The following is a 13,109-nucleotide window of genomic DNA, read 5'->3' on the forward strand; positions in this document are numbered from 1 at the left end:
ATGAATGGCAAGGCTTCGTGGTCAGCAGACAGTGGGGAGAAAAAAATTTCCCCACATTTGAGCACTTTAATTATGGAATTGAATGCTGTAAACATGACAGACAAGACAGCCCATCCAAGTAGCTCTGCTGATCAGTACTATAGATTTTAGCATATGTCAGTCCTCCATCTCAACAGAGGAAGAGATACTAGAGGAGATTTTAACCTAACTCCCACCTTGGAGTGTTGTATTATTAGGGTATCCTTAACATCATATTTCCAGCTGATTTGCCAGAGCTGGTAGTAGAACAGCTTGACCGCGGAGAGCAGCCCAGTTTTGAGTCCACCTGGTCAGGGATAGTGAAAACAGGCTGGAGTCTCTCCTGCTGTGATTTCCTCTGGGTCCAGAAGTGTTTGGCCAGTGTTGGTTGAGGGAGGCTGTTAGGTTGTTCATTTCTAGTACTAACAGCTCAGTGATGTGTATATAATTGGTATGGCATCATATATGTAAGGAATATGGCCTGATGCCAGAGCTTAGCTTGGTGAGGCCATTTGTCACCTGACACCTGGCATGTTATCTGTGTTCTCATCCTTGCACAGTGCTATCTGTTTGGCTGCACTGAGAGGTAACAGTGGCACATATGATTTACTATCAAGCTTCTTTGCGTCTGAAGGACCCAAAGGCCATTATCTTTAAGAATATCTTATGGGGATATATTTTGGATTTATGAGATGCAGAATGGGCTGGCCTCTCATTAAATGTACTGCTCTCCAGAAATGTCCCTTTCTTTTAATGATTTGTTTGAAATTTCTGAAATTTTATCTGCTTATAGGTTTCCTCTGGTACTTGACAATTTGAGTTTGTCATTTTTTGCAGCTTAAAAAGTTAGACCAGAAGAGTTGTACAGCTGGTTTCCAAAACAGTGTAAAACCCTGCTCTCCTTATTCACGATGACATTCAGCCTTTGCATGGGCTTGGAAATCTTCCTGACTACCATCAAGAAAGACAACCAGCTGCTGTGCCTGCCATAAGTCTTTTTTTAATATACAAGAACTTGTAGACCCTGTAAATCTAAAAGGCTGTATGGGGCAGGTGCTGATAATCAGGCCGTAAGGATGAACACTTCGACATCCTAGGATGCATGAACAACTGTGTGTTATCTAGGGGCCTTGGGTTCATCCATTCCAAAGAGATCTAGTTAACATACTGAAGATTCCAACACCCTCTAATAATCTCATTTTAAGATTTTCCCTATGGTTGGTGGAGCCATCCAGAAGCAAACTACTTTTCATCAGATTTCCTTTAAGAAGCATAACTCAGAAATGCCTCATAAAAAAAAAAAAACAAAAAAAACACTTTTTTTGGGGGGCTGCCTTATGTGGGGGCGAGTCAGCCCCTACAGACACCAACATATATAACCAACTCCTTGACAGAATGAAAAATATCACTGTAGTGCACAGCTAGCTGGAGCAATACAAGTGCATATGGTTTCATCACACTTAAGAGAAATTGAAAAGATGATCAATGAGCATGCTGTCATCGGAGTCTAGGTATGTCTATTTAATGTGCTCTTGTAGGAAAGCTAAGACATCTTAAAAAGGGACATCCTTATGAGGGGAACCAGAAGAAACGGTTTCATAATCCATTAGTATCTTATTTCCCCCTTTGAAGGAGGTGCTGCAAACAGAGTGTTGTGGTACCAAGGTGGGGATTATTCTCTGCTGAGGTGTGACATGATCCTCTGAAAACCTTTTGTAGTCAAAACCAACTGATGTGTCATCCTGAAACACTAGGTCTATATTATTTGGGGGAGGCAATAACTTTTAATTTTATTTTTGGGGCCTATTGAACTTTATGGATAGACCATATGCTCCTGTATATTGTCTTTAAGAACTGTAGGAATTTCTAATATCTTGAACCTTTTAAGTGTATGTGTCCAAAATTTCAGGGAGGCAGTCATCGGTCATAGGCTGTGCAACCTAGGTGTTTCTGCAACTTCTTTGAAGCCCTGACTTGTTGCAAAAAGCCTTGTTCTACTGTCTGGCTCTGAAGTGGTTACAACATTCCTAGTTGCAGTAGCACCAGTGTGTGAAACCCAGATCGCACTATGTTCAACCTCACCAGGTTCAACATCCACAGGCCTCTGCAGGAATTTTAGGGTCTGTAAAACCTCAAACTTCTCTTCCCATTGTGTTGTTAATAGGGAGTTTCTTGGGTCACCCTGTTTAGTTTTTTTTTTCTCTCAACTGTAGGTCACTGGTGAAAGGTTTTTCCATGTGTATGATTTCTGTGAAATAAGGCCTCAGGCTTTTTTTTTTTATCCATTTAGGCCCCTAGATTTCTAGCTATCCTTACTAAAGTCTTATTCCTAAAAGTAGCATAAAAAGGAGCTGCAGATTAGTGTCTTGTAAATTGCTTTCCATATGCATATAGATTATTTCTGGGGGTGTTAATGTACCTCAGAATTTAATTCAAAACCTTCAATTTTTAAAAGCTGAAATTGATGACTAAACCAGCCATACAGGCTAATGTAAATGAAAGAAAAAAAAACTTTCCCAAACGTAGGTATTTGTCTCTCTCTGGAACTCACCTGGAAGACACCAGTGGGTAGACAGATTGACTGACTGAACATTTTTTTACTTTTAAGCCGGTGGGCTGTATAACCGGGCAAAGGAGGAGCTTTGCTAATGGGGAATGTCAATGAAGTCTGTGGAAGTCAAAGTAAAAGGACAGATGCCTGCCTTCAGCTGTTTCTTTGATATTAAAGAAACATATTGTAGCAGTGACCCTGTGATGAGTATGTGGTGTTATTTCAAATAATCATACAGTTTTACTTAGTCTTTGCAGCAGTAAATCATTTCATCTTGAGTAGAATTCAGTGCATTAAAATGTAACTCTGGGAGTGAAAAAATGCACATCCCATGTAGCTCAGCTGTGCCAGGAACTGCTGACGTCCTTCCATTTCACTGTTGCAGAATTCATAACATTAGGGATCCCCCACCTAGGGCAGCCCAATGTCTGGCCAGTATACCAAAGCTTTAGGTTACTTTGTTACACCCAGGGTTGCCAGATTTCTAAATGGACAAGTAGCTAAGTGAAGACTCAAAAAAAAAAAAAAAAAAAAAAAAAAGTCTCCGCTTTGCGATTTATGATTGGTCTGTATGCTGGTATATGAGTCCATCAAAAATCACAAACCGGAGGCTGTTTCGCCAAGATTTTAACGGGCAGTTCAGGATTCGAAATTGGGCTGCTGATCCCAGGACAGTCTCACTCATTGACATCTGGAAACCCTGGGTACACTGTATGTCACATGTATGCTCCTCTTGTAGCGTAGGATATAAAGGTAATATCCAGACGTACCATCCTTAGCACTTCTTTGTTGCCAGTCTGAATGCCATCCCTTGATCGTCTGTCTGAATGCTTACGTTCCTTTGCTGGTTTCGCTGATCCATTACAGATAAGTGTCCTGTTGGAGTTCCTTTTTTTACTTGTCTTTTGTTGCTTTTGGGGTTTTTTGTCATCCAGGAGGGGTAAATGCCAGTGTGGGAGACAGATTCCCCATAAATATCACCAAGAACTGTGTCTATTATGCCTGGGCGCCTGTCTCAACCATATGTCCTGTTCCATCTGTCAGGCTTTTGTACCTAAAACTATGAGTAGTAGACTTTCTTCTTTGGCACTGTATCTTGAGAATCGCAAGAAGTTTAAGTTACTAAAAGATACAATGGAGGGAACTCCCCCCCCCCCCCCCCAAGGGACAGCCATTAGGAAGGAGGAGGCCAAAGAGCCTAGGCCGAAATCTTCTATTGTTTGGCCTCCGCCAGATGTTTCTCCTGAAGTGAGTGAATGCCAGGAAGTTCGCCCAGCTTTGTTGCCTGATTCCTCTACTGTGACTGGGTCAAAGGTTGGTGGGGATCTGGTTTTTAAGCACGTCTGAGGAGGCTTTGCAAACGTCTGTTTTGGATGTTTAGTGGGGACCGCAGTTGATCATTTTCGAGGGGCCTAGGGGTATTCCTCAGATTTTAGTCAGTGAAGAAGTCCGTACTACTATTATTGAATGCTGTGCTGGGTCAGAGCCTTCCACGTTTTATTAGGCAGACATCCCATTAAAGAAAAACAAAAAACTGAACATGTTTCTCCTGCTCCTAAGGTTCCACAGAGTGAGTGTCAAGCCTTCACTCAGGGTTTGTTTAGTGCTTTGATGGTATTGAAACCATCTCATAGTATTTCTGATGTTCATCGTGTTTCACTGTTGCTGTCCTTACTCTTGGGTTATTCTGCTGGCAGGCTACCCTCAGTCGGCCAGAATTCCAAAGTCTAGGTCCGGCGTCTGTTGCTGTCGCCTCTTCTCTGACGTCAGTGTGCCAGGGGAATAAAAGATGCAGCCGACGCCATTTTCTTCAGCCTTTCTTGCCGTGCGGTGCCCGAAACAAAAGCAGTTTGCAAGTGCCGATCGGCCGACTCCTGAGATTTTCAAATCTGAATTTCAGAACCAAAGTCTTCATTAAAGCTAAGTACCCCATTGGGGAAACTTTTTTTCTTGCTCCAGACAGATGTCAGAAAAAGTTAACAATTATATTTCTTGTGGGAAGCAAATACCTCATAAGGATTTTCACTTACTGTATTCCTTGCCTAGGCCCTGATCACAACGTTGCTAGCTGTCTGTTTTGTGCTAGATTTAACCAACGCACTATTAAGCGTCAGTTCCATTTTGCATTTCATTACTTTGGCCGAAGATTTTATTATATAATGCCGTCGGAACAGCCGACCGGAATTTACAAAAAACGCAAGGAAAAGGATAGGCATCCGAGGTCCAAAACCGACGACGAGGCCTCCGCTAGGCCAGTCGCCGATTCTCAGTGAGGCGCTTTCGCAGCCCCTGACACCTGCTACCTCAGAGCCACAGGCCGCTTCCAACTCCCACGTGGAGCCGACTGGGCCTCTGGATACTCAAGGTATTGGACACTCGGAAATCATTCCCTCAGATGGGTCCGGAGCCGCTGAGCAGGCATCTGCTTCTGAGGGTGTCTTCAGACCTACACAACTATATGTTAAGCCATCTTCAGCTTCAAAGACAAAGAGTAAAGCAGCTCTAAAGACAAAGAAACAAGTACAGCATTCACCTACTCAGACTTCCATGCCTAAAAAACAGATGCTCAAAATGGCCGAAGACCTAATTTCTTTGATCAGGGGTTCCCATCTTCTGACCAGGTTTCGGTTTCCTCTGATTCCTCTTCTGAACAGGATTATTCCATGCTTCCCTATGAGGACTCTGATGCTGAAGAATCCATTCATTCAGCCTCTCCTCCTGAGGATTATTCTTTTGGGGAAACCCTGCATACCATGAGGGAGCATTTCCACTGGGAGAGCCAAGATTATTCTGAATCTAAGAAAAATCTCAGACTTTCTGCTACTTCCTCAGCGCAGACCCCTTGCTATTCCACCTGTTCTAGACATTGTAGATGATGTATTTTCAGAGTCCGGCCTGTCCCCTCACTCTTTAACCCCTGCACCTGCTAAGCCAGACAGATACTACAGGGTCTTGGATTCTCATAAATTCCTATATAAAAACCCCGCTGCTGACCCAGAAACTATATCTCAGGGTCCCAAAGGGGTCAAAGCTTCCACTGCAAAAAACTCTGTCCCCTCTGATAGGGATTCTAGGGCTCTAGACAGATGGCGGAAAAAAGTTTACACTTCTGCTACTTTGGCTGTTGTTGTTGAGTCTTTCGGCTTTTCCCGGTTGGGGGTCGCCACAGCGGAACTCCGATCGCTAATGATTGGCAGTTGATTTTTACGTACCGAATTGCCAGCCCTGACACACAACCTTCAACTAAAGAATGCCCATTCACGCATGTCTCCACTCAGAAGACGCTCTAGCTGAGTACGGGCTTTAAATTGTCAGTTTCATATGCTTAAATATCAGCAATATTTAATGTCACTGCTTAAACAGAAATTGTTGACAAATACTGAATGTTCAGAGAACAAGGAAATGCAGGATTTATTGAATGCAACTGAACAGGTGGGAAAGCATACATTGCAATATGGTTATGATTCACTGGAGGCCTCTTGCAGGGCGGCTGTTACAGGTTCCGTTATTAGAAGGCATGCTTGGTTAAAGGAACAGAATCTGCCTGATCATGTTAAAGCAAAATTATTAGATGCTCCATTACAGCATGATACTTTGTTTGGTACTAAAGCAGAAGAGGTGTTGAAAAAAATGGAGGATAAAGCAAAATCCATGCAGACAGTTAAGGATTTCTTACAGGTACAGCCACCCAGATTTAGCAGGAACTGGCCTTCTAAAAATTGGTCCTTTCCAGTGTCAGACAGACCACAAGAGGCAGATACAGGCGTCCCAGAGGCAGATCTCAGCCCCAAGGCTCATGCAGGTCTAAACAATGGGGTGCTCCTACCTCCAAAAGCGGAGAAGACAAATCACAACCTTACAGGAAACAGTCCCAATGACTTTCCTCTGCCAGATCCAAGCACTTTTCTTTTGGCAGCCCCCTTAGGGGGAAAACTAGCACTTTTTTCATCAAATTGGCAATGGTTACACAAGACAAATGGGTCTTGAACATAGTGTCCCAAGGCTACAGGTTCCATTTTCACACCCTGCCAAGGTCAAAAGGTATGCCAGACCTGCCACACAATCAATTTGCAGAGGCACAAAAACAAATTACAGCCCTCATGGACATGAGGGCCATTCAACAAGTACCACAACAAGAGCCAGGGGCAAGGATTTTACTCCAGACTTTTCCTAGTGCCCAGAAAGGACAACCTGGAGACCAATACTGGACCTGTCTATACTAAATACGTTTCTGGAAGTTCCAAAATTCAAGATGTTGACTCTACAGCAGCTACTGCCCATGCTGGGCAAGTAGGCTTGGCTCGTAACTTTGGACCTAAAAGAGGCAAACCTGCATGTCCCAATCAGACAGTCTTGCAGAAGATACCTCAGATTCATAGCTGGCTCAATGCACTACCAATTCTCTGCACTGCCTTTTGGCTTATCTACTGCGCCCAGGGTCTTCACAAAATGCCTGGCACCAGTAATTGCGTTTTACAGACAAAGAGGAATTCAAATATATCCCTTCTTGGATGACTGCCTAATTCAAGCAGAGAACAAAGACATTCTTCTAAAGCATCTGGCGTTTGTAAAAAGATTTCTAATTGGCCTAGGGTACACAGTAAACGAAAAGAAATCAAAACTAGTGCCCTCTCAAGAGATGATAATTCTGGGTGCGAGCTTAAATACAACTGCCCAGATGGCTTATCTCATGCCAGACAAACAAACAACTGACTTCTTAATTCAAAAAATTGGCAACAAAGACCCACTTATCTGCAAGGAAAATCCTGCAGGCCTTGGGTTTCATGGCATCCTGCATTCTACTAATTCCATATGACAGAGTGCATATGAGGAAACTACAATGGTATCTAAAAAGTGTTTGCCACAGCCTGGAGACAGTAATTACACTCATTCCCTGCCTGCAACAGGAGTTTCGATGGTGGGCAGAGGCCTGTCACCACAACAAGGGTCTGCCTTTTAGTTTACCCACAGCCAGACACTGACAACGGATGCATCAGATTATGCCTGAGGGGCCCATATGACAGGAAAATGTATTCAGGGCACATGGCCTGCAAACCAGATGCATCTTCACATCAATCAAAAAGAGATGCTAGATGTTCAAAATGCTCTGACAGCTTTCAAGGATCTACTTCATCCAGGACAGCTACTGATAAAGACAGACAATACTATGGACATGTGGTACATAAACAAGCAGGGAGGTACACAATCCTTCCCCATCTGCAGACGAGCAATCACCTTATGGGACATAGCATTGACTTATCAAGTTCACCTGCAAGCACAATTCCTGCCAGGAAAAGCAAATACTCTTGGCAGACGAACTAAGCAGAAACCTCATGGATCCCCACGAATGGAAACTGGATCCACAAGTCTTCAGCATGATAACAAGGAAATGGGGATGCCCAGACATAGATCTATTTGCCTCCCCTCACAACTGCCAATTGCAGTCATTTTGTACAAGGATTTATCACAAGCAAGCATGGAGAGTACAATCGGATTCTGCACAGCCAACTCAGGACCTTAAATCTGGCAGCATGGCGGATAATGTAGCCATTCAGAACACTCCTCTTTCAAAAGCTGTTATGAATGTTATCTTGGAGGCCAGGAGGCCCAGTACCAGAAAATCTTATGCAGAAAAATGGAAGAGATTCTGTGCTTGGAATCAGGAACAAGAAAATCTTATGCAGAAAAATGAAAAAGATTCTGTGTTTGGAACCAGGAACAAGGCATTGACACATGTGCACCAAATATCCCTCAGATTTTACAGTACTTAACTGAGATGCTGAACAAAGGCCTTTCTTTCTCATCAGTTAAGATTCATGCCTCTCTCATTTCAGCCCATTACAATACGGAACCACCTATCTTTTCTCATCCTTTAATAAGGCAGTACCTCAGAGGGGCCAAAAACATTAGACCTCCAAGGAGAGCACCAATTCCGGCATGGGACCTCAATTATGTTTTGGAAAAACTCACACTGCCTCCTTTCGAGCCAGCCTCAACAGCGGTTATAAAATTCTTATCCTGGAAAACAGCTCTGCTCCTAGCAATAACCTCCGCAAGATGAGTCTCGAAGTTACAAGCACTCATGGCTGTGGAACTTTTTATCATTTTTCATCCAGACAGGGTTTCTCAGAGGACAAACCCAACATTTATGCCTAAGGTGGTGTCCAGTGTGGCCCTCAACCCAAACCATTCACTTGCCTACCTTTTATCCAAATCCACAGAACAAGGGTGAGAGAATTCTGCATTCTTTGGACATACACAGGCAGTTACGCTTCTACTTGGACAGAACTAAAGCTTTCAGAAAGACTGAGCAACTTTGTGTCATATGCTGCAGGATCACAAGGAAAGGCTGTCTCAAAACAGACTATTTCTAAATGGATAGGCCATTGCATCTGTTTTTGCTATTTTCAGCATGGCAAATCAGTGCCTAAGGGCATTAGGCCTCATTCTACCAGAGCAGCAGCCACTTCAGCAGCCTTCCTCAGAGGAGTATCAACCAAAGACATCTTAGAGGCTGCAGCTTGGAGTTCAGTGCACACTTTCACAAAGCACTACCACTTACCTCTTTACTCTAAATCCAGAGCAGGATTTGCAACTGCAGTTCTGCAGGGCCTCATAGCCTCTCCTAATCCTATTTAGCCCAGACACCCATCCTCAACTTTGGGATTCAACCCAAGAGTAATGACTGCAACAGTGAAACACGATGAACATAGTACAGCTGTGTACCTACCATAAATGTAGATGTTTGAGTGTATTCACTGTTGCAGTCCAGGTTACCCACCATCCCCCTTTTCTTTGCTGGGAATCTGTACTTCTCTATCCAATACAACCTATGTGGTGTATTTGCTTGTTGATGAAGGAAATGTTATTTTTGTGCATGCATATTTGTTGGTATATTTTTTTCAGCCTACCAATTTGGGGGCACGTGACATCTGGGGCAAGAAAAACTGAAGAAAATGGTGTCGGCTGCATCTTTTATACCCCTGGCGCACTGACGTCAGGGAAGAGGCGACCGCAACCGACACCAGACCTAGACTTTGGAATTCTGGCCGACTGAGGGTAGCCTGCCAGCAGGATAACCCAAGAGTAATGACTGCAACAGTGAATACACTCGAACATCTACATTTGTGGTAGGTACACAACTGTACTTTCCAGCTACCCCCTTGGTCCTCTACTCCCCTTAAAAGACTTAGGGAACAGGATTCCTCTGAGGAGGAGTGGATTCTGATGAGGAATCCCTTCCTTACTCTTCTCAAATTCCTTCTTTGGACTACGGGTCAGAGAAAATGGAGTCCATCTGTCCTGATGCTCCTTTTGAAGAGGTTTCTTTTTGTGATACAATTTCTAGGGTGATGAAGTTCTTTAAATGGGATTTTGCTCTGGTCTGTGAGATTCATAAGAGGTACTATGAATTGTTGCAGGTGGAATCTCCTAAACCTTCTGCTCTCTCTCCTGTTTTGGCTGCTTTGTTGGATTAATCTTTCAAAGGCTGTAAAACTCCAGACTCTCACCCCCCCCCCCCCCCCGCTTCCAAGAAACCTGATATATAGCGTGGCTGAGGACTGTAAACGTTCGTATAAGTGTTCTGCTGCTGACCACTCAGTGGTGTCTGTAGTCTCTGACAATCCCTCTCGATTGCTTCCTTTGCCTATGTTATGCCCTCTGATAAAGACAGCAGAACCATGGAAAAGCTAGGCAAGAAGTTTCGGCTACTTTGGTTTTTAGGGCTGTTAATTATCAGACCCGTATGTCCAGGTACATGTTGGCTCTCCTATCCCAGTCTTGTCAGGTTATATCTGATCTTCCAGACTCTGAGGGTAAAACTTCTGATGTTATGTTGTCCTATCTTGCCTTCATTCTTACATGAGGGTTTGGAGCCGATCCTCTGCTCCGACTCGGCTCATTACAAAAGCTCGAAGTCTCTTAAGTTGGCTCATGGCAAGGTAGGTATCCCATAATGCAGTGGTATCAATCCTCTGATCTCGTTTGCCGCTTTACGAGTTCAGAAGTGCTCTTCTTGGCCGCGCCTAAGTGAACTTTTTCTTCTGTGTTTTTTCTTGCATTTATGCATTGTATATAGGTGGATTAGTTAGAAAATACTTAGAATATATTTAGTATACTAGTTTTTACATAGTAGTGAATATTAGATGTTTAATAGTTTCTCTGTTTTGTTAGCAGTTTTGGCCATCGTTTTTCTGCAGGCCTGTGTGTGTGTTTATTGGTAAGCCATAGTGTTAGCTTATTTCTCTTGTTGAGTCCTTTATCGGCTGTTTATTAGCTTATATATAGAGTATTTGATATTGAGGTCTTTCTAGTTTAGTCCTTTTTTCCCATTGTTATTGGGATCTTCCTACATGTGTGTATATCTGTGTTTTAGCGTAGGTAGCTTAGTTAACTGTTTTCTGGTGTGGCGTATTTCCCTTATGGCAAAGTCCATTTGTCATTAGAGGACTTTTCTAGTCGTGTGTTCTCCCTTGTTTCTCATTGGGCTAGACCTGTTTAAGTTGGAGGATCTAGTCCTCTTAATACTGTTGCTTTCTTTTCTGCTTTAGCAGGGCTAGGACTGTTTGAGTTAGAGGACCGTGCCCTTTCCTCCTATTACTTCTCCCTTTTGTGGTGTGTCTTTATCGGCCTGTTAGCTGTAGTCCGTGTAAGTTAGAGGATCTAGCTAATTCCCCTTCTTTGTTTTTTTGTGTCATCTGCTGCTAGTTAGAGTGGTCTAGTATGTGTAAAGATGAAGAGGAGGATCATAAACCTTTGGGTTTTAAGAAGTGCCAAAAATGTAATAAATAAAAGTCCATAACAGACGGACATACTCTGTGTCTACGGTTTAGGGGCCATTCATTTACAAGAGAGCTGTACTTTTGTCATGCTTTTAGCTCTAGAGTCCTTCAAGAAAGGAAAAACAAGCTTATTTTGAAAGGTCTCCTAAAACCATTATTTGAGGAAGCTTTAAGATAGTTCTTCTTCCTCTCAATCTGCAAAGTCTTCTTCTAGGCAAAAAGAAGACTGCTAAGAGGCCATCTCCAGTGTCCTCAGAGAGAGCTGGTCGTCCTGAAAAGATGTCTAAAACTATTAAGACTTCCACCTCTTCGGCTCCACTGCCTTTGGAGTTGACTGAGGTCATTACCATTGATGAGCCTATATCGGCCCCAGGAACTTTGGAACCAAAAAAGGATTTTTAAACTCGGAGCCGGTCTACAGACATTCCTCTGGTCTCCCCTACCTTGAAATTTCCTATTTTATAGAGATCTCGCTCGCCAACCCTTTCCTCTAGGAGCAAACTATCGGATGAAGATGTGGAGAGGGTGGCGTGCAGACTTTTGAAGGCGCAAGGGCTGGCAGACCTGTTCTCGGCTCTGGCCTAGCTGGCTTCAGAGCCATCTGAACCTTTTACATCCACCGCTGTTCTTCCTCCGAACCATACTGGTCTGTTGGAGCCAGAACATCCAGTACCACTTGTTGTAGAACCTTCAGCTCCGGCACCCCATGAGGCCTTACCAGAACTCATATCTGCTCCTACACTCTCGGTGCCATACGTGGTGTCTAGGAGCCAAAGTTCACCAGTTGGCCCCAAGGGATATTCTTGGAGCATCGGCTTGGTTGAGCTCCGTTCCTACATCAGCTTTGAAGCCGATTTCCCTGGAAAACGAGGGCTACCTCTGCTTCTTCGGAACCACTGGTGTCCTCGGAACGGGGGAGATGGCCTTTGAAATGAGTAGCGTGCTGGCAAAATCTACAGCTCTACACAAAGATGCTGATGTTCTTCCCCTAAAAGCACCGGCCTCTGTCTTGGCACCATCCTATCCACAGGAGTCCCTAGGAGGCCAAACGCATTTGTCAGCCCCCAAGGAAAAGGTTTTCTTGACGAAAGGTGTGCCGGTAGATGCTATGGTGGTGGCAGTTTGCAGAGACATCCTCATCTGTCCATCCGCCGAACAGAGAGTCTCGAACGATGGACAGATATGGGAAGCATGTTTTTTCTTCAGCGGGTTTTACCCTTGGATCGCTGAATTATCTTACCCATTTTACAAGGCTTCAAAGAGATCTGAAGGAACTAGGAGATACTCTACAAGGTGCTTCAACTGCGGGGGTACCATTAAAGGTTACTGCTCAGTTATCCACCTTAAATTTCATAGTGAACTCCTCCATGAGACTGATATACGCAGCAGATGGAGCAAGTAGAGCAGTGGGTTCAGGATTTTCCCTGAGGAGAGATGCTCCTGGCTTTGCTTGTGTAACTTTGCGGAACCCTTTAAGTCTACCTTCACAAATGCTCCCTTTGACGGTTCCTCACTGTTTGGACAGTTAAGGATGCACTCACCAGATGCGAGCAGGAAGGGAAAACTCTCTCTGACTGAGTATATTTTTCCGTCCCTTCAAGATCTTATCCTAAAGGGAAGATAGGTGGGAAGATGTGGTTCAAGAAATCCCAGAGATTTTTCCCAGACACACGAGATGATTCATTCCCTAGGAGCAGAGGGAGAGGAAATAATGGTAGATGCCATTCTAGAGGCAGAGGGGGTCCACAGAACCAGGG

General features: G+C 43.8%; 1 protein-coding gene across 1 annotated transcript in view; it reads left to right on the forward strand.

Annotated features, from left to right (window-relative positions):
* Positions 1 to 13,109, forward strand: part of RYK (receptor like tyrosine kinase) — a 1,434,429-nt gene that overhangs the window by 572,126 nt on the left and 849,194 nt on the right. The gene's annotated exons all lie outside the window — the stretch shown is intronic.

The sequence above is a fragment of the Protopterus annectens genome, chromosome 4.part1 (assembly GCF_019279795.1).
Source record: "Protopterus annectens isolate FY-2018-M chromosome 4.part1, PAN1.0, whole genome shotgun sequence".
Lineage (NCBI taxonomy): Eukaryota > Metazoa > Chordata > Ceratodontiformes > Protopteridae > Protopterus > Protopterus annectens.